Raw genomic sequence first — 23,766 nt, 5'->3', positions numbered from 1 at the left:
GAATTGCTGTGCCGTGGATACTGGGGCACGGCACTAAGTGAGATGGACATTCAAGGGTAAAATAACAATACTGAAGATGTAAGAAGTGCAGTGAAATTCTGCAAAGTCCAGACAGGTTGTAAACTGTCAAATTCCCTTAATCTCATTCCAATGACAGCTACTTCCAGCATGGAGTGCAGAGACTGTAAAGGAAAGCACCATGTAGATGTGCTTCTTCATTTCTTTTTCCCTTCCTTGCTGATACTCCTCTCAGAGGGGTTCTGCATGCCGTGTTTCCAGCAGAGACTGGTGACTCATTTTACTGAGAAAAGCCTGCTCTGGACCCGGAAAAAATTTCACCATGGAACCTACTCCTGTCAGGGTAAAGCTCACGCTCCAAAAATCTTAACAGAGATGCAGGCAGCTGACTCAGACCATGGACCCTACTTCTGTCTCTGCACTGCATGAAAAAGACTTTTCCTATACATGGATGTATAGGGACTTTCCTGGTATTCGCAGGATTGCATGAAGCTTTCATCATAAGTGTAGTGCTCACCCCCGGTCTTTCACTTAAAGGGCATGCAGAAGAAGGAGGGAAATAGCTGAGCACAAAGTGAGAGCATGGCTATGGGACCACAGCAGTCAGCCCTTCACTGCCAGCTTGCACAGGTATAAACTCTCTTTCAGCCCCACTTGCCTTGTTTCCCTGAGCTGCTCTGAGCTCCATGGATTGCACTACTAAGGATCCAGATACACAAGCACGTTGTGAAATAGAAAATGCTGACTACTGATGATTTTAGAAAATTCTGGGTCATATCTTTGAGCCTAGGCACATTAAAATGAGCATGATACAGTGACAGAAATATTTATACCCTCATCATTTCACAGATATCTGGTCTTTTGGGGAGTTATGCTCTGCTTCCTGTATTCCCTCTAATACAGAAAAATAAAACTCCATGAGGATCTCTGGAGGGCACAAGGGATGTCTTCCTATCTTTGCACTTCACTGAGCATGAGCAATGCAGGCAGTATTGCAGCTCTTAGCACTATGCTGTATGCTTGTTTTATTAAAATCACACGAGTATGTAAAAATCCAGCCTTTTGTTGAGCTTGAAATTATTTCAAAGCCATCTACTGCTTAACTACTAATCTAGCTATTCACTCATCTGCAGGCAGAACTCTTTGCCAGCTAGACTTTGAAGTTCTTCTGATCCATATAAAAACACATCAAGCCAGTAAATGAGAAAAGAAAATGCCTCTAAAGAATGGTTGCCTTTTGAATTTGGACCATTTACTAGCATGGCATTGAGTTCAATCTTGGCTCCACATGGCAGGATTATGCCACAGAATAAGAAATATCTATGAGTCAGTTTTAAAATTTTCAGATGTTCAGGCTGCGAGACTCAGCAGGCATCACACCACCATTGCTCCTCTTTTCCTCACATGAAGAAATGTGTTATGGTGCAACTTTGTTGATCCACGTATGAGTTTTGAAGCCCCTAGCATTAGTGCAGGTTTGTAATCAAACTGTTCTAACTCTAAGAAGGATCACTCTTTGACCTCAAAAAACGACATTTAAATTGCATTTAAATTTAAACTGAATCAGACCCTGAGTTTTTATTTCTTCTTCAGTTTTGTACCAAAATATCAACCATTGGAACAACATGACAGTAGCTGTATGAATAAGAAATTGATAGCAACACAGCAAATTGAGGTCAAAGAGGCTATGATTTACCAGGATGGAAGTAAAGACTTAGTTATTCCCTGCAAATGCAGGAAGTAAAGTGCATCTAATATATTCCTGGCCAGGATATGGAGACAGACTGATAGTACAGGAAAGGGGAAAAAGGAAATGAGAGAAAACAAACAGAATTAGAAAATATACTAGTCAACAGAAATACTCTTATGCTCTTACTACAATAAAAATGCTTATCAGAGAACATTACCAAAATCTTCTAAACCACTGTAAATCCATATTTCATAAGAGAGGTAGCTCTGAGAAGCCTATGTTTTGTTGGTTTTCTACATTAACTATTTTTCTAACATATTTGGACATCACTTTTGGTGAATAAAGTCACTCTGTTACAGTTCCTATAGACTGACCAAATCTAGACAGGCTGAGGAATCAGCTCAGCCTCACTGAAGCTGCCCTGAGTTTATGATGAGCTGCAGTGTTCAGGGTGAATAAAGACCTAGCAATCAGCTAGGACAAAGCTCTCTGCTACTTTGCTCATGCTGGGGAAAAGGACCAACTGCTAGCTTAGGTATAGGCTTCCAACATAATTTTTGAGCAGAATTACAAATCAAAAACCTCTCAGATAAGGGAGGGAGAGATTCCTGAAACACAGCCCTTAGAGGAGCTGTCTGCACAGTACAGCACATGATAGGTCATGTCCTGAAGCCAGCCTGGTCACTCTGGGGAACTCCTGCCAATTGTCTCAAAAACCTGGCTTCCTATCCACTCTGGGAATTCAATGGTGTTACATGCCATCAAATCAGGAATCCCTATGCCCTTCTGTAGAAGAGATGTAATCTTCTGCCACTTCAGGAGGCTCTGTCCACTTGCAGCTCACCACCACTGTGGTCACTGAATCATCACTGTGGTCTCTGAAACCTCTTGGCACAGGGGCAGCAGCGTTTTGTTCTTACGAAAGTTTGTATCTCCACTGACTTCAGCTGTGACTTTCCAGTAGGTGTCAAAGCAGGAAGCCTTCCTGTGCTACTGCACACTCTGGAGTGAAGCAGACCTGCAATATTCTCCCACAGAGACACGATTCATTTTGCATTTGCTGAGCTTTTAAAAAACGCGCATGTATGCCCTGGCAGCTGCTTTGTTGGAACCCTGGAGGCTGAAAATTTCAGGCTTTTTGAGCTGCGGGGTGTTGATCCTCAGGCAAGCACCACATTTGACTTGAGGCCTTGGAACAGGCTTCTGAGATTGAGTGATAGCACAGTGGTGGTGGGTGTGCAGTTTGAATAGTATCATGTGATCTCACAGGGTGAAAAACTTAGATTTGGGATTTTAGTATAGAGTAGTGCGTATGAGTCAAGATGGAGGATTTAAGGCATTGTCTAAGTCCTTCTTCACCTTCTTCTTCCTTCTTCATAGGTTTTGATGGTTTTCTGTAACTGAGTGAAAAACGAGCACGTTGCGGGCCTTGGGTGGTCATTATTGGGTAAAAAGTGTAAATAATATAGGTGTCACTTTGTTATTGGGTAATTATCACTTAAATAACCTTGGAAAGAGTTAGAAGTTCTCCATTTTACCTCATTTCTCTAACTTGCTGGTTAGAACTCATGCTTTGTGAGACTGTACTTAGATAAGAAACAATAAAGATCCAAGTCCGAACACGGCATCTGCATTTCCCGTGTCTTAATCCTGACCTCGGCAGAGAAAAAGAAACCAGAACTGTTAACACTGGTTTAGGGAATAGGTGCTGCATCCAAAAGGATTGCCTTTGTTTTCTTAAGTAGGTAAAGGTTTTCCAGCTTTAGTCCTACTGTATGGTTTCCAGCTTCTCAGGAGATAACCATCTTTCCAATCCATTGGGTTATTGTACTGACGTATTTCATACTGGTGGTGTCTTAGCACATTCGGGAAATTCCTTTCCTTTTTTAAAATCAATGTTTTTATTACTTTACCTTGATAAAGTGCCTTCAGTAAATAAATTCACTGCTCTCCCTTACATTTGCAGCCATCCAATACCTGTGGAATGGAGCCACATTCTGTCCTTTACTCCAGCTCTGCTGGTCATGAGTGGAGAGATCCATATTTATCTGTCTTTTAGTCCATTTTAGAAGACACTGAAACTAATGTATACCAGCTTAAGGATCAGGCCATGATCTTCTCCCCATAACCAAACCCTCTAAACTCACCTTTCTATTTCTCATTTTCCCTCTCTTCGTTCTTCCAGACCTCAGTTTTGCCTCCTGAATTGCCATGCTTGCCTCTTAAGCTAAGTTTTCTATAACCTTTTGAGATCAACTGGTTCAGCTGCCATGAGGAAAAGAAGGAAAAGGAGGAAGGCGTCTCAACACAAAACTCCACATATCTGAGTTACGTAGATTCGGAAAAAACTGATGTTTCACATATGGCATCTGCAAAGGGTGAAATGAGGTGAATTTGAGATATGTAATACTTGTAATTCCTTTTGAAGGGTTTACTGAGTGGATCTGCTATTCAATTACCTATAGGCCAGCAAGAAGATTATAAAGGGAAAAAAATTCCTGTGATATACAAAGGGACTTAAACCTGAAGTGCTACTGAGAAGATTTTGCAGGTTGAGAACTGTGTCTTTTCTTAAAAGAGGAAAGATAGACTTTTCCCCTGTAGATCCAGAGGTATTATTTTAATTCAGTGTCCTATGTTTTCAAAGTCTTATATTGAGTGGGAAGGGACCATCTCACTCCTATCCTCTCTCCCCTTTCATGTGAATCATGCAACATAAACTTCTTCATCTAATGCGAAGGCAGATGTGCTATTAGCATTTGATTGGGGCTCAATCTCAGAAGCTGGGCTGGAATAGGAGAGCAAATTCTTTTTCACACTGTAAAGGAATGCCACCACCTCAAAAGAATTTTGTAATCTCCTACCAGACCAGGAGAAGCTTCAGATTTTGCTACATCAAGTCAAAACCTCGGTCCCTTTATGGCACATGAACATGGAGTTTTGATGCTTTATGTAGGAAACACATTATTTGTGACACTCACAACTGGATAGCCAGGGTCATCAATCTGGCCCTTCCACTAACAACAGTTATTCTGGTGGTGCAAGACCTCACTAAATCTGTGAATGACCTCACTTGTCTCTCTGTAGCCACAGGGGTAGGGAGGAGCGTGTGAGCACTGCTGTGGACTACAACACTTGTCTTCTGGCTTGCCAGAATTTAGTACTTACAGAGTAAAACTACATGTGGAGTAAACCAGGGGAAAAACCTCAACTTATTTATAGCAATAACTTGCCTGTAAGAAAGTTTTCATCCAGAGTAGCAATAGGTAATCTTGCATCTGTGTTACAAGTCCCCATAGTGCCCCTTACATCCCTCTTACTTTCTGTAATAAGGATTACATGTTGGCCTGGTCTTCAAAGAGGTCTCTGCCCTTCCCAGGGTCTGCAGGCATTAGTCTGTTCTCCCAGAGCAGCATCCATGGCCCTGCTGCACACCAGCACTGGGAGGAGGAGGGCAGGGCTCCAGCCCTGTTAGCTGACTTCAGCTCCTTTACACTTGTCTGCCTCTGGGTTTGTTTTAATATCTCAAATGTTTGAGCATCATAAAAATGGTTCTGACAGGAGCCTGCCATAAGATAACAATCAAAATATGAACCAAAGTTACTCACTCCGTGAATAATCCTTGCCTGTATTGTTATGGGAATAATGAAGCTGCTACCCAGGAGCCAGGTGACCAGAGAGGGGAGAGGAATGGAATTCGTTATCAGTCTTCCTAGAAAGGCAGATGGAAAGGGCCTTTGCAGGACTCACAGTCCAACGTGCTCCTCCCATTCAGTTCTGGATACCAACATACATTGCAGGCTTCAAGCAAATGTTGCATGGGTTACAGTTCCCATGAAGGGAAGTCAAAGGCAGCATATGTTGGCAGTGAGTATGTCTAAGCTTTGTTGAAGCTTCTGATTCTTATGACTGTGCAAGGTGAATATTTCCTATTGTGTACTCAAAAGACTCTGGATCTTGGTCTAGCAGAGGGTATGGGTTTTGGAAGGTGAGATGCAGATGGCTCAGGGCTCCAGTTTCAAATGTTTCTTTAACAAGCCAAAAAGCTTTGCTATTCACTAATTCTCCAGCAAGTCTGACTTTCTGTTGTTCCAAATAATAGGGCGCAAAGTGCTCACATTAATTATGGGACTAATTGTAGCTCACTTTGAACTGAAAATACCATTACTGACCTATGGTACAATTCAACTGGACAGACACTGAGGGCAGATCACATCAGCATTTACCTGTGTAGAGCAGGGCTGAAATGCCAGGGCATGGCTGCATGGGCTAAGTTGGCCTGGCATTTGCCCATACTGAGTCTGGCTCTGCTAGCTGCTCCTTTTCATTAATATCAAATATAAATCTAAGATAGATCAAAACCAAGAGGCTTGCATTCATGCTATGTCTGTAAAGAGATGCCTCAGAACATCTTCATTTGAACTATGCAGGTATAATTAATCCATCAGTGATAGGAAGCAAAATCTTATGTGTTTATAATCTGCTATGTGCCAGTGGAAGCTCTCTCAGGCTCCTAAAAAGTCCGTTCTAATCTTTCCACAAACTTCAATGAAAATAGTGGTGTTTCCTTCCTTCTGACAGTCACCTACCTCTCCTCCCAGCGCACTGTTAATTGATCAAGTTAGTGCCCAAGGAAGTGCTCAAGTTTCATGGCAAGGAATTCAGAAAAATAGTATCCTGACACAATTTTCCAACAGAAAGCCCAATTTGTGCTTGTATAGATTTTTTTTCACATTCTCCTCACTCAGCTCTCTCATGTCCTACCCCACCATGACCATGATGCTTATTGTTTTAAAATTTCTTTGCAGACAAGTATTTGCATGTGTGGACGTTTCCTGACAAATTGTAGTGCTGATGCTGCTGAGTCTGTTTCTGTTGATCCATTTTAACATTTTGGGGGTCTTCAGCCATCTCTGACTCCTTTGTCTTTGCTCAGAGTCATGGTGCCAGGAGCACTGATGCTGCATGGTTCTTGTTTAAAACAGAGAGGGACATTTACCTTTTCCACATTTCCGCCTCCAAGAGATAAATTATGTCAGCTGCATGCCTTATCTTCTCCTCTTTCTTTCCCTACCGAAAACTCTAGTCCCGTTCTCTGTGCCTCCTCTTGCTACTGGCTTCAGTTTGTTCTGTCTTGCCTTTTTCCTACTTAGGAAGGGAGCTGCAGCAATATCATCAAAAATATTCCACAGAAATTCTAGGCTAGCATCTGGGTGGGCTGCAGATCAGAGTATATAGGGTCAAACACCTTTTCCTTGTTTGACTTTGGATAAACTAATTCTGCTCAGAATCGAAAAGAAAGTTAAGAACTTAAAGTAGAATATAGGAAGATCCTGCAGCCCTCAAAACTGCTTGTCCAATGCCTTATGTTAGAGGTTGTTCAGTTTTCAGTATTCAAATTCCCTTCTCATTCCAAGCCCTGCTTCTGCCCATGGCCAGAGGTGTTATAATCTTGCCAGGGCTCTTGCTGATACCCTAATGGGATCCAAAAGCTTGCCTGTCTTCTGTGTGCCTGGCCAAAGCAATTGATGTGTTGCAAAACATTTACCAGGCAGTCTTCGCAAAAGGAAAAACATTTCTCTTCCTTCCAGCCTACAGCAGGCAAGCTCTGTGGCAAACACTCACCCAGCAAGAGGAGTGAGTCTCTGTGAACTGTGCCAGAGCCATCTCTCCCCAGCTCCAGGGCAATACCCACGACACTGAACTGAGCTCTCTACAACCTCTTTATTGAAGCTGCTCCCTCTGGCATTAATTAATAAAAGGTTCACTGGGCCAGAAGAGGCAGTAGCAAGGAGACTGACTTTCAAGCTCGTGCTTCTAGTGGGAAAGGAGAATCCTGTGTTGAAGTCCCTCTGCCAAGTTTCAGCATTCCTGGTTGTCACAAACCCATAGAACCAGTTTGAAGAGCAGTTGAAACATTTTGTCATAAGGATCCTGACAACTAGGCTATAACCTCCACAGAGGAGAGGAGAATAAAGATGCTCCCTTGTTTTCCCTGTTTCTTTATTGGCTGCCTCACTGGGCTCCCTGCTGAGGCTGGTGGTCATCTCCAAGCTTGTCCAGGAACTTTGTGCTCCTCTCTGGTGGGTTGACCTTGGCCAGCAGGCAGTCACCCAGCTGGCTGCTCTCTCACTCCTTTCAACAGACTGTGTGGAAATACCTGCTCTCCATGGAATATGGTATATCTGATTTGGAAATATCCTGGTCCTCTCCATTGTTTTCAAGAAGAACCTCTGCTCTATCATCTGGACCATCTGACAGCTTCTCTCCTGTGGACCTGCTGATGCCTTCACACAAAGCAAACAAGTTTAGTGAGGGCCCGGTTTCTAGGTCCCACAATTTAAAACAGGAATTAAAATTATCCTATTACCGTTTCTGCATGTAGGTTTTTGGGTGGGAATTGCCTCCTACTCTGTATACAGATAATATCTAGCTTTGTAAATTCATTAATTACGTTGGAGTCCTAAAGCACACTGTAATATAAATAGGAAGAATATGTGAACTGCTTTTCTTTCCCACCTGTTGTTCACAAGCAACTCCAGAGACAAGATCACCGGAGCAAACCTGTCAGAGGAGCATAGCACAGCAGTGCATGACATCTGCTCCAGTAAAAGCAGCATTTAGTTGAATTTTTGTATTTCTTGGCAAACTGATCAGAGAATTATGTAGACTAAGGATTATTTACTGAAATTATTTCCCAGCAAGCAAAAAAGGCAAAAAAAAATCTGTCTATGGGCAGTTCAGAAATAGAAAAAAATGTCAAATCCTAGATGCTGTTCAACTAATGAATTATTCACTGTGAATTAACTAAACACCAGTTAGTATTTATACAGCGTTTAGTAACACAAAGTGATGTGCAAGCATTATCTCTGTCTACAAAGAAAAGCTGGAGGGTTTAAATTAAATCAGAGCTCAAAGGTATAACAAAATGCATCAGCTGACCTACATACAATTGGTACTGTTTATTTTTCATTTTAAACCTGGATGCTGAACACTTCTGAAAATTACGTCAATATACTGTTTTCTGCCCATCTCCAGTGCAGATGTAAAGAGAAGTTATTGATGCAGAGTTTATGCATCCTTTGTAGGCTGTTATTAGAGTTTCATCTGCTGCTGACTATGCAGTGCCCCTTGTACTGCTCAGACACTGAGTTCTAACAGAGTCAGGTTCAACAGAACATATTGCTGAAGTGAATAATACCTCAATTACAGACTGCTGGACTCCAGAGGCAGCAACAGGAGTGGCAGGGATAAAAATCCTGAGACCACTCCTGCACTTGCAGGTCACAGTCCTAAAATTTCAAGTAAAAAAGAAGTAATGCCACATTATTATTTATTGTATTTGCTCATCTAACAGTCATGTAGTCTTATTCTTGAAAATTCTTTTTCAGCCACTAGATACACTCCTGAAAGTACAGCATGAGGCTTACCAGCACCTTGGCAAAGCTGTTACAGTATGCAGATGCAAGATCGGAGTGGCCATTACACAAGCAGCCATATTTTGTGATGTGTGCCAGAACCTTCACATCTTTTCTTTTTATAAGGAGCTAGAAGTTTAAAAATACTAGAAACAGTCTTTTCTTTTAAGCTCCAAGTTGTGGTGGAGGATGCTTCTCAGGTGCATTTCTCTCTTGCTTGGCCTCACTGACTATTCTGCCAGATCCTGAGACTGTTTCAAGGTGGTGGCTGAGCTCTGTCCCACCATGCTCATCAGTGTGGTGCCCATAGTGGGCTGGAACAAAGGGAACCAGGGACACACTGGATTCCTGCATGCTTTTATCTCTCTCTGAGGCCAGCAAATACTTGAGTACCTGTCCTGCCCAGCACCACCAGGGCTCCATGACAGTGGTCTCTGCCCAAACAAAGAAGACAAAGCAAACTCTGCCCACCAGAACTTATAAATGAAGACAGGAACAGAGAGAGCAAAGGTGACTTACTGATAACAAACAGAAATGGATAACAAAATCAGTCTCTTAAGACCCCCTGTGGCATGCAGGCCACACAGTAGTCCTTTTAATTTTTGATAAAGCTAGAAAATTCTATGAAAGAAAGTGTCTGGCCGATGGATCCTCCACTATATAAGTAATGCTGAATTATTTTACTTCCACCAACTTCCAGGAAAAAAAATACATTAAAAAAAAAAAAAAAAAAAAAAAAAAAAAAAAAAAAAAAAAAAAAGGAGAAATGTCCTTGAATGAAACCTACAGTATTTTCTTGAGCGATTTCAGGGGGAAAAAAGTGCTCTTCCCACTTCCATGTACTCACAGCTAGGTAAAATTCAAACAGCTTCTGAATGCAAGAAAACGTTTTTCAGCCCCAACTGTCTGTCACTCCTCCTCATCCTTAAGCATTTTTTTTGTCTTATCCTTAGATACCACAGAGATGTTACATTTGTCTTATTTTTGTAATCACTGACTTCTACCCACAGCCTCAGAGTGTGAGGAGTCCTTGATTACGAGTGCAAGTGAGGTATGGGCGCAGATTGAGCTTATTCCAGTAGAAAAAAAGAATAAATGGGAACCAAGACTCAGAGCTGAAAGTCTCAGCTGCCACAATCCTTGAGGCACTGTACTGAAACTCTGGAGAGCATGAGGCAGCTGAACACACATATGCCTTTGAGACTGAGCCTGCAACCAGAAATGCATGTTTCCAGAGTGCCATATTTCTCAGCCTAAGGAAAGAGCATAAGTCAGGCAAAACAGGGCTAAAAGTGTTTACTTCTCTCCATTGCCACTATAACACAGCGACTTGTGCAGAAGAAGGTTTATACACAGCAGAGGCACCTAGAGCTATTACCATAAATCCAGCCCCTAGGCCCTGGCAGCACCAGGGTGAGGTATCCATCCTCATAAAGCTGCTGGTCCAGGTGCTACAAATACTGCTCCCTCACCATCCCTGAGGACATGATGCTAGGTGAGGCTGTGGAAGTGGAATGAAGCATCTGGCATTGCCCAGAACTTGGGAGCAAGGGAAGGAGTGTGCCCATGAGAAGAACCTAAGCACCTGCTTTGGTGAAGTAAGTGATCTGAGTTTGGTCCTGAGGGATTTGTTCAGCCCCTCTTTAGCCGAGACGCACTCCTCCAGTCCCATGGAATTTCCTGTTAGTCAACATGGAGAGAAGGATTTCTTTTCTGCCATTGCCTGGTCAGTCCAGACAGACAGTGAATGGGATAAAGTGTTTTCAGTACACTCTGTAGTCAATCCAGGGAAACAGGGGAAGGAGGAAGATTAAATTCCAGGCAGGGTCAGTTGATGTTTCATCACTAAGCAATTGTGGAAATGGACAAAATTACCATCTAACACAGAAATATTTGAAAGGTAGATCTACTCCTTTTCATCTGAGTATCACACAATAACGCAGGAATCTAAAGGGCTACTGGTAATACCCACTGGAGATAGTCCGTGACAAACAACAGAGACTGGCAGCCCGTTGGCATTGCGACTTTCACTGAGTTAATCGGATTCCTCACAATGAAGAAACTGACAGTGCATCCACAAAGAGGAACATCGCTGTCCTGCAGGCAGCTTTAAGGAGGATTTGGTTATGTGTTTCAATGAGAGATTTAAAATTGCACTCATCAGTTTTCAGAAATATCACTCATTTAGATTGTCACAGCTCAGTAGCTGTGGCATTTAGAGTAGAAAAGGGTAAGGCTCATCAGCAAAAACTCCTTACTAATCTATCAGAGAACAGAAAAAGAATAAATTTTTAGTGAAAAACTCTTTCTTCCGTCCTAGATTTTAGATGCCAAGAAAAAGACATACTGCTATGGCTGCTGTTAACCCTGGCAGGCTGACAGAAAGAAGTCAGATTATCTGCTGTTGACTTCTTGTGCTGGTGAAATCAGGGGAGGACAAGGTTAGGCAAAGGGGAAAGGATAGCTCAAAGGATATAGACTCAAGATGATTTTAATTCAGGTTGCTCCGGTCAGCTGTAGCCCAGCTCCTGCATGGGAGCTCTTCTGAAGTGTGAAAGGCAGATTCAGGAGCAAATCTCTCTCAATAGCCCATTGTACAGATTTTTTTGTTTGTTTGTTTTCTCCTGTCAGTGTCTTCAACCCTATGCTAAAAGATGAATCCAGCCTTGCAGATGTTGGTGTCTCTGGCAGGGGAGGAGCTGTGCATCTCTCCAGCCCTCTGCAAAGAAGGTCTGCCCCCTGCACTGGTTACCAGCCCTGTGTCAGGCAGATGGACACTTCCTTGGCTCTGCTGCACTTTAATCTTAGAGACCTTCTCACATTATTATTTCTAGACATGTGAGTCTGGTAAACATCTCTAGCACAATCCAGTCCCAGCCTCTGTTATTTGAACATGCTTATCATATGATAAGACTCAAATTACAGTCTTATTAGAAACTTAGTGAGTATGTCAGCTTGGGAATTATTTTATTCTTACATTCCTTTGTCTCTAAAGGGAGGTTACAAGACACAGTTTTTTCCTCCTTGGATGGGAGGCAGGAGGGAAGAGAGGTGAGACGAATGAGAAAAGAAATGTATAAATCCTTAATGCAAGTGTCTTGAGAATTCAACAGGTGAAGAACAACTTTACATATGATGTGTGAGATGACCCGTGCTCAAACCTCTGGAACATGTCAAAAGTACATATGAAGAGAGGAAAGACTCTTTGCCACACTGAGGGCAATGCTACTGCATCTCTACCTAAGGGGCAGAGAAACACTGAGCACTTGCCTAGTTTACAGCAGGCAGGAGTTAGGGACCACCTGGAAATAGGCAGCTTTGCAGGAATGTGAGGAAAGCACAGGCAGAAGGCAAGCTGGCCCCTGGCCCTTCCAAAGCAGACTGTAGCAGGTGTAGGGGCAGGAACTGATACTTCCACAGCCCTGCTGCACCAACCCCATGGATAAACAAGAGTTGCCTTATAATTTTCTCAGAAGAGACAGTCTAACACTTGGTAAAAGCCCTAAATGTACTTACAAGGAGGATGCCTGGGAGCAGAATGCAAACTTCTAACATGAATGAGATGCTTGAGCATGAAGCTGGAGGAGAATCCTGGGCAGCAGTGTGGCTCCTGCTCACCCATTGCATGGGCACTGGCAGAAATGGCCCCTGGCCATGATGCTGGGAAGGACTGCAGAGGAAGGGATACATGCAATGAGGTGAGCACCTTCTAGGTATGAGACTCATATTTCCATTCTTCTGGAGCTGGTGTGCTGCTATGTACAATTTGAAATGGGAATGTATAAAAAGGACTCAGGGGTGAAGCCCCCTTTAGGTTCCTACCCTTCACACATCTGGGAGCTCCAGAGACCATGACAAATCAAAGCTGTGCCCAAAGACCATTCTAGATTTAGATTAAATATTAGGAAGAAGTTCTTCACTATGAGGGGGCTGAGGCACTGGGACAGGGTGCCCAGAAAATCTTGGGGCGCCCTAATCCTGTTCACAGCCTGGTTGGTTGGGGCTTTGAGCAACCTGGTGAAAATTGTCCCTACCCATGCGAGTGGTTTTGGAACTAGATGACCTTTAGAGTCCCTTCTAATACAAAACATTTGATGATTCTGTGACATTCTTTGATTCCAATTTGAGGAGAGGTTGGGATTCTTTTGTGTTCTCAAAGCCTCTGATATTTTTTTCTAATTGTTACCATTTTTAGAAATGAAGAACAAGTTATAACATCTCTGCTCAGCTCCCTAGAAGTGCCTCTCAGGCTTTGATCATGCTGCTTGCTGGTTTGCACTCTGTCACCCACACCCCCTGAGTGTGCTGCCTTGCAGGCAGACTTGACTGCCCTGACTGAGTATGGTCAAAACAATCTAAGAGAATTATTTCATCCAAGCAAAGTCTTAGCCAGTAAAGATGTCTAAAATTCATATAAAGCTTTACAGAGCTGCTAGAAAGAAAAAAGGTAAAATATCTAAAGGGTAAGTGAAATAGACAAGTAGGTAATTATTCTGTGTCATTTTCCTGTTTAGCAACTAGTTTGTACCAATTATTCAGGGAATACTTTATGAAAAACTAATGCAATCATGTTTTTTTTCACAGATAATTTATGCAGAGGAAAAACAAAAGGTTAAACTAAACAGTTTATTCATAGGTAACAACTGATTGAAAGAGCTTAGGTAATTTTACATTAGTAGCTTAATTTAATAGCCTTTACCAAGGAAGAAACCAGGGGTGAAGGGAGCTACTGAGAGCCACAATGGGAGCTGACACCAGAAACAGTAACAGAACTAAGAAAACCCTGGCTTGCAGTTCAGCAGTCAGATTATCTGAATAACTGGGTTTTGGGTTTAAGCTTCCTAAGTTTGATTTCAAAAATATCTCAAGGTTTTCCAAAAGTATCAATCCTGCAAAACAAAGCTTCACCAGTGTTTCCCCAATCCCACCTCTGCCTAACAAGTACCAGAACAACGGCTTTCCGAAAGAGTTAAAAGCATGTGTCCTGGCCATGGTAGGAGCTGAGCTGCTCTGCAAACGCTGGCAGTTCTCGGGTTTGGCTGATGACTGACAGTGGCCGAGTTCTTCACCAGGAGCTTGGGAGTTTCTATAATAATTTTATTATCTTCTGGTCCCCAAAAGCAGACCAAAACATTTTCTGAGAAGGCAAAAATGCTAAGGTCCATGATTAATCAGATTAGAAAAGTTCAGAAGATACTGTATTCTTTGTGTTACTGTGGACCAGCTGTAACCCAAACTGAGACAAGCGCTGGTTCTGCCACTCGGCCTCAGAGTTTATACTAAAATAATTCTTACCAGGCACCTCTCAAACCTGCCACAGACGTTCCACAGACCTTCCATTCAGAAGAGCTTCTGTAGGATGATTTCTTTTTGTGCACATAAGTCACCTAACACTCTGTTCTGTTGCTTCTTTTCCAAGCCCATTCTCTGTTCCCTGTCCTCATAAAAATTTTTCTCAGTGTCCTCTCATCAAACCTACTCTCCCATAAGAAGACTGTTCTTCCTCTCAAATTCATAGCTTTTGAGGGGAGTGCATCTATCACCTCTCAGTCAAGACACTTAGAGATTAACTTTTGTTTCTAGAAGGGCTCTTTTTTAATCCTGTTCCGGAAAGTGAAAAAGAACAGGTGTTTCTACCCATTTCAGAGAAAGGAGACGGCATTGGAAGTAAGATGAGGGCTCTTGGTGGAAATGAAATACACTGTTAGATTATTTTCATGGTAAGGTTGTGTAGAGGCCTCAACGAGAAATTGTGGCAGAGTTCACACGTGTAATGAAAAGATTTTACAACTGTAGGGTCTTGTAATTGGTCTCTAAAGGCTGGATGTTTATGTCTGCACTGAATCCCAGTGAAGTAAGGTAAATTCACGTGCCCACACAGCCCCAGCAAAGTTAAGCTCAGAATGAGTTAAAAATGCCATTTGAAAGAATAAATGCATGTCAATGATCCTGGAAATAAATACCACAGCATCAGGAGAATAATACTTTCTGATTCTATTCAGATCTGAGCATTATAGTCTAAACTGAGTAAAAATCCTCTGATAGCCCTGCATATTAGCAAAGCAAATATTTTTACAGTTATATTAGGGGGAAGAAGGGATTTATTTGACTAGGCTATTGAAATATAGGGGAGATTTATGAATTTAATATTCTCTTTAATAACATCAATATCAAGAAAGGCAAGGAAACCACCAGCAAGAATCAATGGGATTGTCAGACATTGACTTAGAAACAGAAAGACCTCTGCTGATAAAATAGCCAACATCTGCTTATTCATCTTTAATTAGTGCTGCTGGGATACCTTTTTTCTTTTGGCTTTAAACATGTCTTGCAGTCATGTTTAAATGGGGCTTTGACAAAGAAAAATCTTCCGTGATGATTAAAAAAAACCACCCTCATGCAACAAACTGCTACAGTAAAAGACCACATTTTCTGCCACTTCCAGAAAGTTATATCAGTCCTTTTGTGAAAATATCTCAGCACCTGAAAGCTTTCAGTCCATTATCTCCCATATTATCTTCAAAAGTCAGGAAAGCAAGGTAATTTCCATTCCACAGCCAAGGACAGAGAAGAGGAAAGAGGACTTTGGGCCAGCAGTACTCTCCCTCACATGAAATGTGAGTGCAAAGGTAGATTATCAGACCTGAGAATTAAAAAACAGCTGCTTAGGGTGAAGACCAGATGCAGTCAGAAAGTGAAAATATCTACAAAACTTTCTTTGGAAACGAAATCAGAAATTCAGGTGAGGAATTCAAAGATGCGACACAAAACCTGAAACACCAGCCTAACCCTGGACACAAGGGAAATAGAACAACCACCTTCAGGAATACAAAAGGTATTTTAGAGTGTCTAATGCACTGAGAAGGAAATTCAGAGCATCTGCTCCCTCTATCTAACTACAGGCCAGTTAGGAGATGGGGCACTGGGAAGCAGCATATGTGTGGGATCACATTCCACAAAGGTACAAAATCCAGATGTTTTGCCAGCTCCTAGGCTGGAGAGCAGAGGCAGCTACCCGGAAAGGATGGGATTGCTCAGAGGAGGACCTGAGGATCACTCATCCAAAGCAATACCCCTTGTGCAGCTCTTCACTGCAGGATGCGGAAGAAATTCAGACAGGCCTTGTGCCCAGCATTTCATACCAAGTACCAAATGCAAAAAAGGGGCTATTTGACTTCCCACAGAAGATGTCTATGTGTCTAAATGCCTGTCATCTTCTTCCTTCCAGGAATTTGTCCAGGATTCTAAACAAATTTTATAAAAGAGAATAGACTGGAAGTTGAATTCTGCAAGCGGCAAACCACCTCGCTTCATATGCAAGACCAGCCTCCTCCTACATATATAAACAGGTCCCAAATATCAGACACAGAGTAGATTTCAGCTGAAGTATTTCTGGCCAGGTAGGAATTTACCTAGTTCACATCAATGTAAATGGAAATACGTGCCTGAATACACCAGGCCATTGGAAGATTTTGCCCTGATTCTTACCTAGTTTTACATTGTAAGTTCTTGATTATGGTTGGAAAAATACGGAGTGAACAAATTATTCTAACCTGGAGTCCCTGACCTGATATATAGACATGAAGATCTCATGCATATTTCTTCATCTGTGATCTATTTCTTTTCCCCTCCTTTACCCCCCCACTCCTCCCTCCCTCCCCCTAGCATTTTTAAATATACCTGCTTTCTTCATAATCTGGGCTATCTGGGAGACTTTTAAAACAACAAGAAAGAGAAATCTGATAGTGCCTTGAGTGAATGATTTTTTTCCTAAAATGGAAGTGGATTTCTAAGAGGGATTTGAGATCAATATTGCATTTATTTATTCAGCTCTGTCTTTAGTTAGGTGTAATGTTATAGTCCTTGGCACTTAGACTTAAACCATTTGTTAAGAAGACTATTGGGGGTGTTACAGTGGGATTTATTATGCACTTCTGCAGATTTATTTCCTGTTAGATAATTTGGTGGATGTTTCAGGTACTGCATGCTGGATAATAATATAAAAGGACACCCTGACTGTAAAATTGCATGGAGTCTTTAGCAGTAGAATAATTTACAGAGACATTGCAGCTGCAGTTGGCAATCTCACCCTGCATATCCTCACTGACTTCCCAACACCTTTTCAGAGCTGTCCCCCCAGCTCACATTTCACACATTGACCACTCACCCCTTCCTCCTCTATGCACTATCCACTGGTTTCTTGGGGACAAGAGAAAGCACTGCTTATTATCTCACTGTCCGAGGCTGTGACTGATATGGACCAGTAGCAAATAGTAAATGGAAAACAGTGACAGTGATTAAAGGTAAAGGGCCAGATGGAGTCAGTTATGGCTCTTGCTCACCGCAGCATGAATTGAAAGATGCACAGAATCACCACAAGCCTATGGCTATGGGAAAAAAAAAAAAAAGCAGATTGAAGCAGCAACACTTCTTTTAGTTGGACTTACCCCTTCCCCTACTCCCTCTGGCCCCTCTCCCCTCCTCCTTTTTGAGGGCATGTGGCAGCTGGAGCTGAAAGCAGCACAGCTGTGTCTGCCAACTGGCAGCTGGCAGGATGGGGGAAAAAGGTAAAAGGGTCATGCCCAGTCAGTGGAAAGTCACCTTGCTCTGCTTACACGTGAACGTCAGGAAGTCTTAAAGGTCCACCATCTCCTCCTTGTCACCTCAACACAAACCATGATCAATTATCAGCAGTGGTTACAGCAGGGGTCCCAATAGGGTCTGCACTACAACTGAGAGCAAGGAGCAAGGCTGACACAGGCTAGAAGTACATTCAGGGCAAAAAGAGGGAATGAGTTACTGCTGTACAGGATGAATGTGGTTCTCCAGAACCCAAGTGGAAATAAAAATACAGTCAGTCCTTTGGTTTTCCCCTGCCTGGCAAAGGAAGAGTAAGGGCATAGGTGAGAGGCTCTACTTACGGCCTTCTGGCAGTATGTTCTTGTTTTTGCCACCTCTGAATGACCACAAAGGGCATAAAGCAGAGAGATCCCAAATCTTTGAGCAACTACTCTGGAGGGGAATTCTCCCAGAACCCTGCTCTGAATCTTTCCTGTGTCCCTGGGACTTTCTTCCATTCATTTGGCAGCACAAAGGAGAGGAAAAAATGTCCAAATTATTTAGAATTGTTCTCCACTCTGTGTTTGCTACAAAGATATTGCTGGAGGTTTTTGGGCAAGCCCTAATTAGCTTCAAAATGCATCCCATTTCTTCTCTTACAGGATTTCAGCACAGAGCCTTAAGCCAGATTTGAATGATCAAGCAGTGCCCACAGTAGCAGCCTTTGCACCATGGCACAGCACCCAGGGAGGGCTTCTCAGCAAGGCCCAGGCTGGCAGACAAATCTTCTACCAATATCAAACTCCTTGGAGACCAGGGAGTTTTATATTTCAGTGATAGTAGACTTTCAAATAACTGTGGTGTATTGGACTACACTTTTAAAACTGAAACCCAAATCTGACTCTTCTAGATATAAACATGGCCTGGGTTTTTCAGTGATGTCTAGTTTTTCTCACAGAGCATGGAGAATGTGTTTTAACTGAGGGAAGAGTGTAAATACAGAAGGGTCACATGCCTGATGCAACTTATGAGTTACCACTGAGGGAGTGCGGTGCATCCAAGGAACACGCTGGGGCTGGAAAGATCCCACCAGTGTGCAGAGATACCACACCCCTGCCAGGTCCTTTTTGTGAACAAATGGCAAGCTGCCCTCAGCAAGAGGGTCTGGAATCATTTGAAAAGCCAACCAGCAGAGGTCCTGAAAACCCACAGCTGCAGAGAGCAGAACACGTGGAGGGAAATTAGGCTGTTCAGGCAGTTAGAGGCAGCAGTGTCCGCAGGGAAAATCTGCAGTGACTGTGGAGGAAAAGCTGATGGTGATCTCTCAGCTCAGTCCTATTCCTAGGCTATCTGCCTCCATGGGTACAACCTGCCTAAATCTGGCACATTGCAGAGCATCAGGAAAAACACCCTGTCTTCTGAATTCATACCTCTCTTCTCCATCTGATCACTACAGCATTCAAACCCTGTTGCTAAAGGGTTACATCTTGTTTTTCCTGCACATCCTGACAGTTCCTCAAGCATTACTGAGCTCCCAATGTTGCTTCATGACAGCAAGCATCATCCTGGCCAGTGCAGACCTACTGCTGCTCCCCACAGGAACAGCGTTTGGCATGATCTGCCACTGCACTGCTTTCATCAGAGTGTAAATTGCTTTCCACTTCCCCTCTCCACTTCTTCAGACTTTCTCCCCCTCTCCACAGTGTGATTCTTTTCTTTTTCCTGGCACACAGAGGGCAAGATAGGCACACAATAGATAAAGCAAAAGCTAATTGCAAGGCATGTTAAACACAATAGATGTGCTGGGAATCTATAGATCAATACCGACGGGCATCCTTGTGTGCGCTGCATGGTTAAGCACCTCTGACAACAGGCTGGACTGGGAATACATTGCAGAGACAATAACGGATTACTAGTTACAACCCCCAAACTAAGTAAATAAAGGAGACAGACTTCTGGGTCTGTTCATTATTCTTATAATCCTAAATTAACAAAAACTCAGGGCTGTGGTGGGGATAAGACACTCTCCCAATGCCCCCTCTTACTTCCCAGTTACGGTTTTGGATTAGTGCACTGAGCTGCCTAGGGTGGTTTGGCCAGGACCCAGGTTCTAAATTCATTCATCCCTGACAACTGCTGAAGTCTGCACTGCAGCAGCTGGGAAATCTTGGAGGTAGGCTGGCAGCCTGCCTGGAGACCAGAGGCAGGTTCTATGTCTATATCCTACTCCTATAAGAGTTGGGGGCTCCGCTGCCTTCTGTCCTTCACCACTGCCTTGTGCCCACAGCACGGGAGGTAAGAAGGACTGAGGGAAAAAACAAACAGCACAAAGGACACTGGAAAGTCCCCATGGAGAGTGATAAGATATCTGCACCCCTGCAGCTCCAGCCCTACAGTACAGTCCAACAGTATATATGGACATGGAAGGACACAGACTGAACAACTCCCCAGTATTGTCTCAAGAGGAAATTGGGAAAACAAGAAGGACAAAAGAATCTTACAGGAAGAGTGCAGCATGTGCAAGTGTGTGTCTGTGCTGTAGCTGTGGATAAAAGCAAAGTGGCAGCCACTCCTAAAGACAATCTACTTTTTACATTCAGATATTGTTGGAACAGCTACATCACTCAAAGGTATTGCCTTTTAAAACCCTACACTCTTCTAAAAAGTTGGACAAAGTTTTTATTATATCTGCTCTCTACACTTGGCAACTGAGTTTTCAGGGAAAATAGGGAGGAAATGGCAACTAGAAGGAGCAGATGAAAAGTGATTTTTTATCAAATTGCTTTCTTGAAGGATTCCTTACCTGGCCATGATGATACACGTGATCTCCCAGCACCTCCCCAGGAAGAGGAAAACTCAGCCTGCTTGTGGCTGACAGACCCAGTGCAGACATTGCTCCTAGCCAGAATTCCCAAGTCATTCAGCGTGGTCGCTGCCACTTTGATTTTCAATTCTTCCTCATTTTGCTTGAGACAGATCTTTTTGTGAGCTCAGACAGCCTGTTGTCTTTACAGCGGTTTGAAATATGTTTTAATGAGAGAAGAGATTGTTCTCCTCAAGGGGCTTCTGAGACCTTTTAAAAAGTTCCAGCTTGACAAACATTGAAAACGGACTACTGTCTGGCTTGGTGACTTCCTTTTAATTGTCTAGTTCTGTTACTCTTGGTGTGATCTACCTGTTAATTGGTGTGCTAGTAATGATGAAGGTTTCTGTCACACTGAGTCCAGACAAGCCAGACAGGAAAATAATGCCCATCTTTTCAGATCTATACACGGTGCCCTTTGCATTAAAGCAAACGGCAAGCACTTTGAGTGTGCCTGTAAGATAAATGTTGGGGAAAACAGACAGATGATACAGAAGCTGAATATAATGAGCCAGGCTGATCTCAGCCTTCACTGCTCTAGTTATTGGTAAACGTAGGTGCTGTGCATCTCCAACACCTTGAGCACCTAGCATTTTCATAGATCATGTTAGGAGCTTAAATTAACTCAGAGCAGTAATGTAAATATATCTCTGTGATAGTAAGGGAACCATAGCCATCCTGGAAAAGTTTCTTTTTATAATCTGACAGCATACTGACTAATTGGGAAGCAGAACTTGTTAACAGAGAAGGAGCTTGTTCCCATTACACGGCTTACATATTTCTTCTTATAGGCCCATTATTGACATATCCTTTGCCAAAAAATATCACAAATTTAATCCAACTTCACAGCAAAACTGTTGTGAAACACAGATATTTTATTCTACATGAGGGCTAAAGGTGGGGTGGAAGCAGGATCCAGTCTCTCCTGTAGACTCTGTTTTAATCCTTCTCTGTTCAATGGTGGCACCTGCTAGGTCTCTACAGCTTTGGGGCTTCATAAAATAGGCTTTCCCCCGGGAAAAGGGTCTAAGGTCTCCCTTTGCCTGCAGATGGGCCACCATACATCACAGTCTCCAACACATGGTGAAAGGCACTAGACATTCTAGCAGATAGATAGGTCAAACTCAAGACAAAATAGGTCCACAGGGAACCTGACGTACAAGGCAGAGTAAGTAATTTCTCTGGATGCATCTCACAGGAACCCACACGGTACACAGTACAGCAAACCATTTGAGGGAAGTTTGTTCCTTGTCTTCCCTACATTAGTGTGTATATGCATTTACAGGCAAGATTTATCTGTGGGTAGAAATATTCCAGTGATCTTTGGTAATGGCATTTTTTCATTAAGTAACTTAATTGGGAAATCCAAGATGTCCAGCCAATGCGCTTTTTTCCTCTCTCTGCAGAGGTTATAATGCACACAGGTAACAATGCTAACTCTCCAGACTTCGTTTCCTCCTCTCCTGCCACATGGCACAACTTTTACTTGTTATGCCAAGATATGATCTCTCCATGGCATTCTCCAAGCAGTTCTTTCCTCCCACATTATTGGGGCTTCAGCCAGGCCTTAGTCATGGCCATGGAGATGGGCATTGACCATCCCTCTGGAGGACCACAGTCACTCTTTCTGTTTTATTTCACAAGGGAACATATTCCCTGCTCCTTTCTCTTCACATGCAAGTTGGCAGCACTTAAGACAACCAGAAAAGACATATTTTATCTGGCTTTGAACTGCTGGCTCCCTTTACTGTTTGCAGTCACGTCACTCCTGGCTATAACGTCAAGGACAACACCCTATGGAAGTAACAGACAGTCAATGCTTCTGAAAACAAGGCGACTCATTTCTTTAGACATGAGTTTCACCTTCCAGTAGTAACACCTAAGAGTCACACAATGGAGCAGCAAGACCTCATCAACACTTGGGAGAAGCCTAGATGAAAAGGGCAGCCATACACTCATCCAGGAAGAAGGAGAGTGAGGAAGAGAGGAAGGCAATCCAGAAATTTCCTTTGCTAATATGATGCTAAAACAAAAAATAATCTCTGTGGGCGTACTGTACCGGGGGCTTCTATCTGACAAGCCAAATGAAATATGAGAAGCTTCAAAGCAGGATGGCAAGCTTTATCAGAGAGGAAATGAGCGGGGTGTATATCTGGCTGTCACCAGGAGAGGAAGAGGGTGCCAAGCCCATATCTGCTCCCAACACAAGGAGCTGATGAGCTGCCCTGAATGACAATGACTCTCAACAGAGAAGGATTCAAAGTGCCTGGGAAGTGATAAAAAAGCAGCCAAGCATTTCATTATCCTAAGTGCATCCCCTCATTATATTTTCTTTTAAAAACATCTTTTGACCAATTTTAATGCAGATGAGAAGTTGCTGGATTGACAGCCCTGGAGACTAAAGACCTTCCTCATTATCTGTAGTGTAGACAAGAGCAATAAAGCATCCCTCAAGCTCTCTCTGCTCTGGCAATGTGTCTTCTGGCCAGCAGGATATGGAATGAGGGAAAGGGAGCTCTTAACACATGCTCAGTTCCTCATCTCTGTGTGGGGCTAGCTGCTAGCCAGCTCAGATTGTATCCCATAAGGAATGTATGAAGGACATTATTTTAATTTTATAATACAATAATATAATACAATCCTCCATCAACCTGCAGTACGTGGTGGCCTCTATTTCACAAGCACAGTGCCAAGAGAATAAGCACTATATAAGCTGACATCTCAAAATGAGCTGGATTCCTGTCATCAGACTATGAGTATTTTAGAGTGAAAAATCAGGTCCCTGCACTGCCCAAGAGTAACATATTGCCAAGCAGATGGTGGGTAACTTCTTGACTCTGAACAGGGCAGGACCCACTAGGGAGGAGCTGGCTCTATGCAAAGCTAAGATTTTTCCCTTTGTGGGAAGAGAGGTTTTCCCTTTGCCTCACCTTCCTCTAGCCCCTGATGAGTCTTGAACCTCTGTGGAAATGAGAGACCATTCGCCCATTTTCTTTCAGCAGGGAAATCCAGCAAGAGCTGGGAAATTGTGCTTGGTACCAAGACAACTTCATATCAGCCCTAGCCAGAGAGTTCACACCATACTACAAAGCAGCAGCTCCCAGCAAGTCAGGAAACATATTCCCTGTGCAGCCATGCTTCTGTCTCTCATCAAGGGCTGAAAAAGACCCTTCTTTTTTTCCTTCTTTCCTTCCTCTTTCTTTCTTTCTCTTTCTTTC

This window comes from Hirundo rustica, chromosome 3 (genome assembly GCF_015227805.2).
Source record: "Hirundo rustica isolate bHirRus1 chromosome 3, bHirRus1.pri.v3, whole genome shotgun sequence".
Lineage (NCBI taxonomy): Eukaryota > Metazoa > Chordata > Aves > Passeriformes > Hirundinidae > Hirundo > Hirundo rustica.
The sequence above is the reverse complement of the archived record's forward strand: the minus strand, read 5'-3'. Positions refer to the sequence as shown.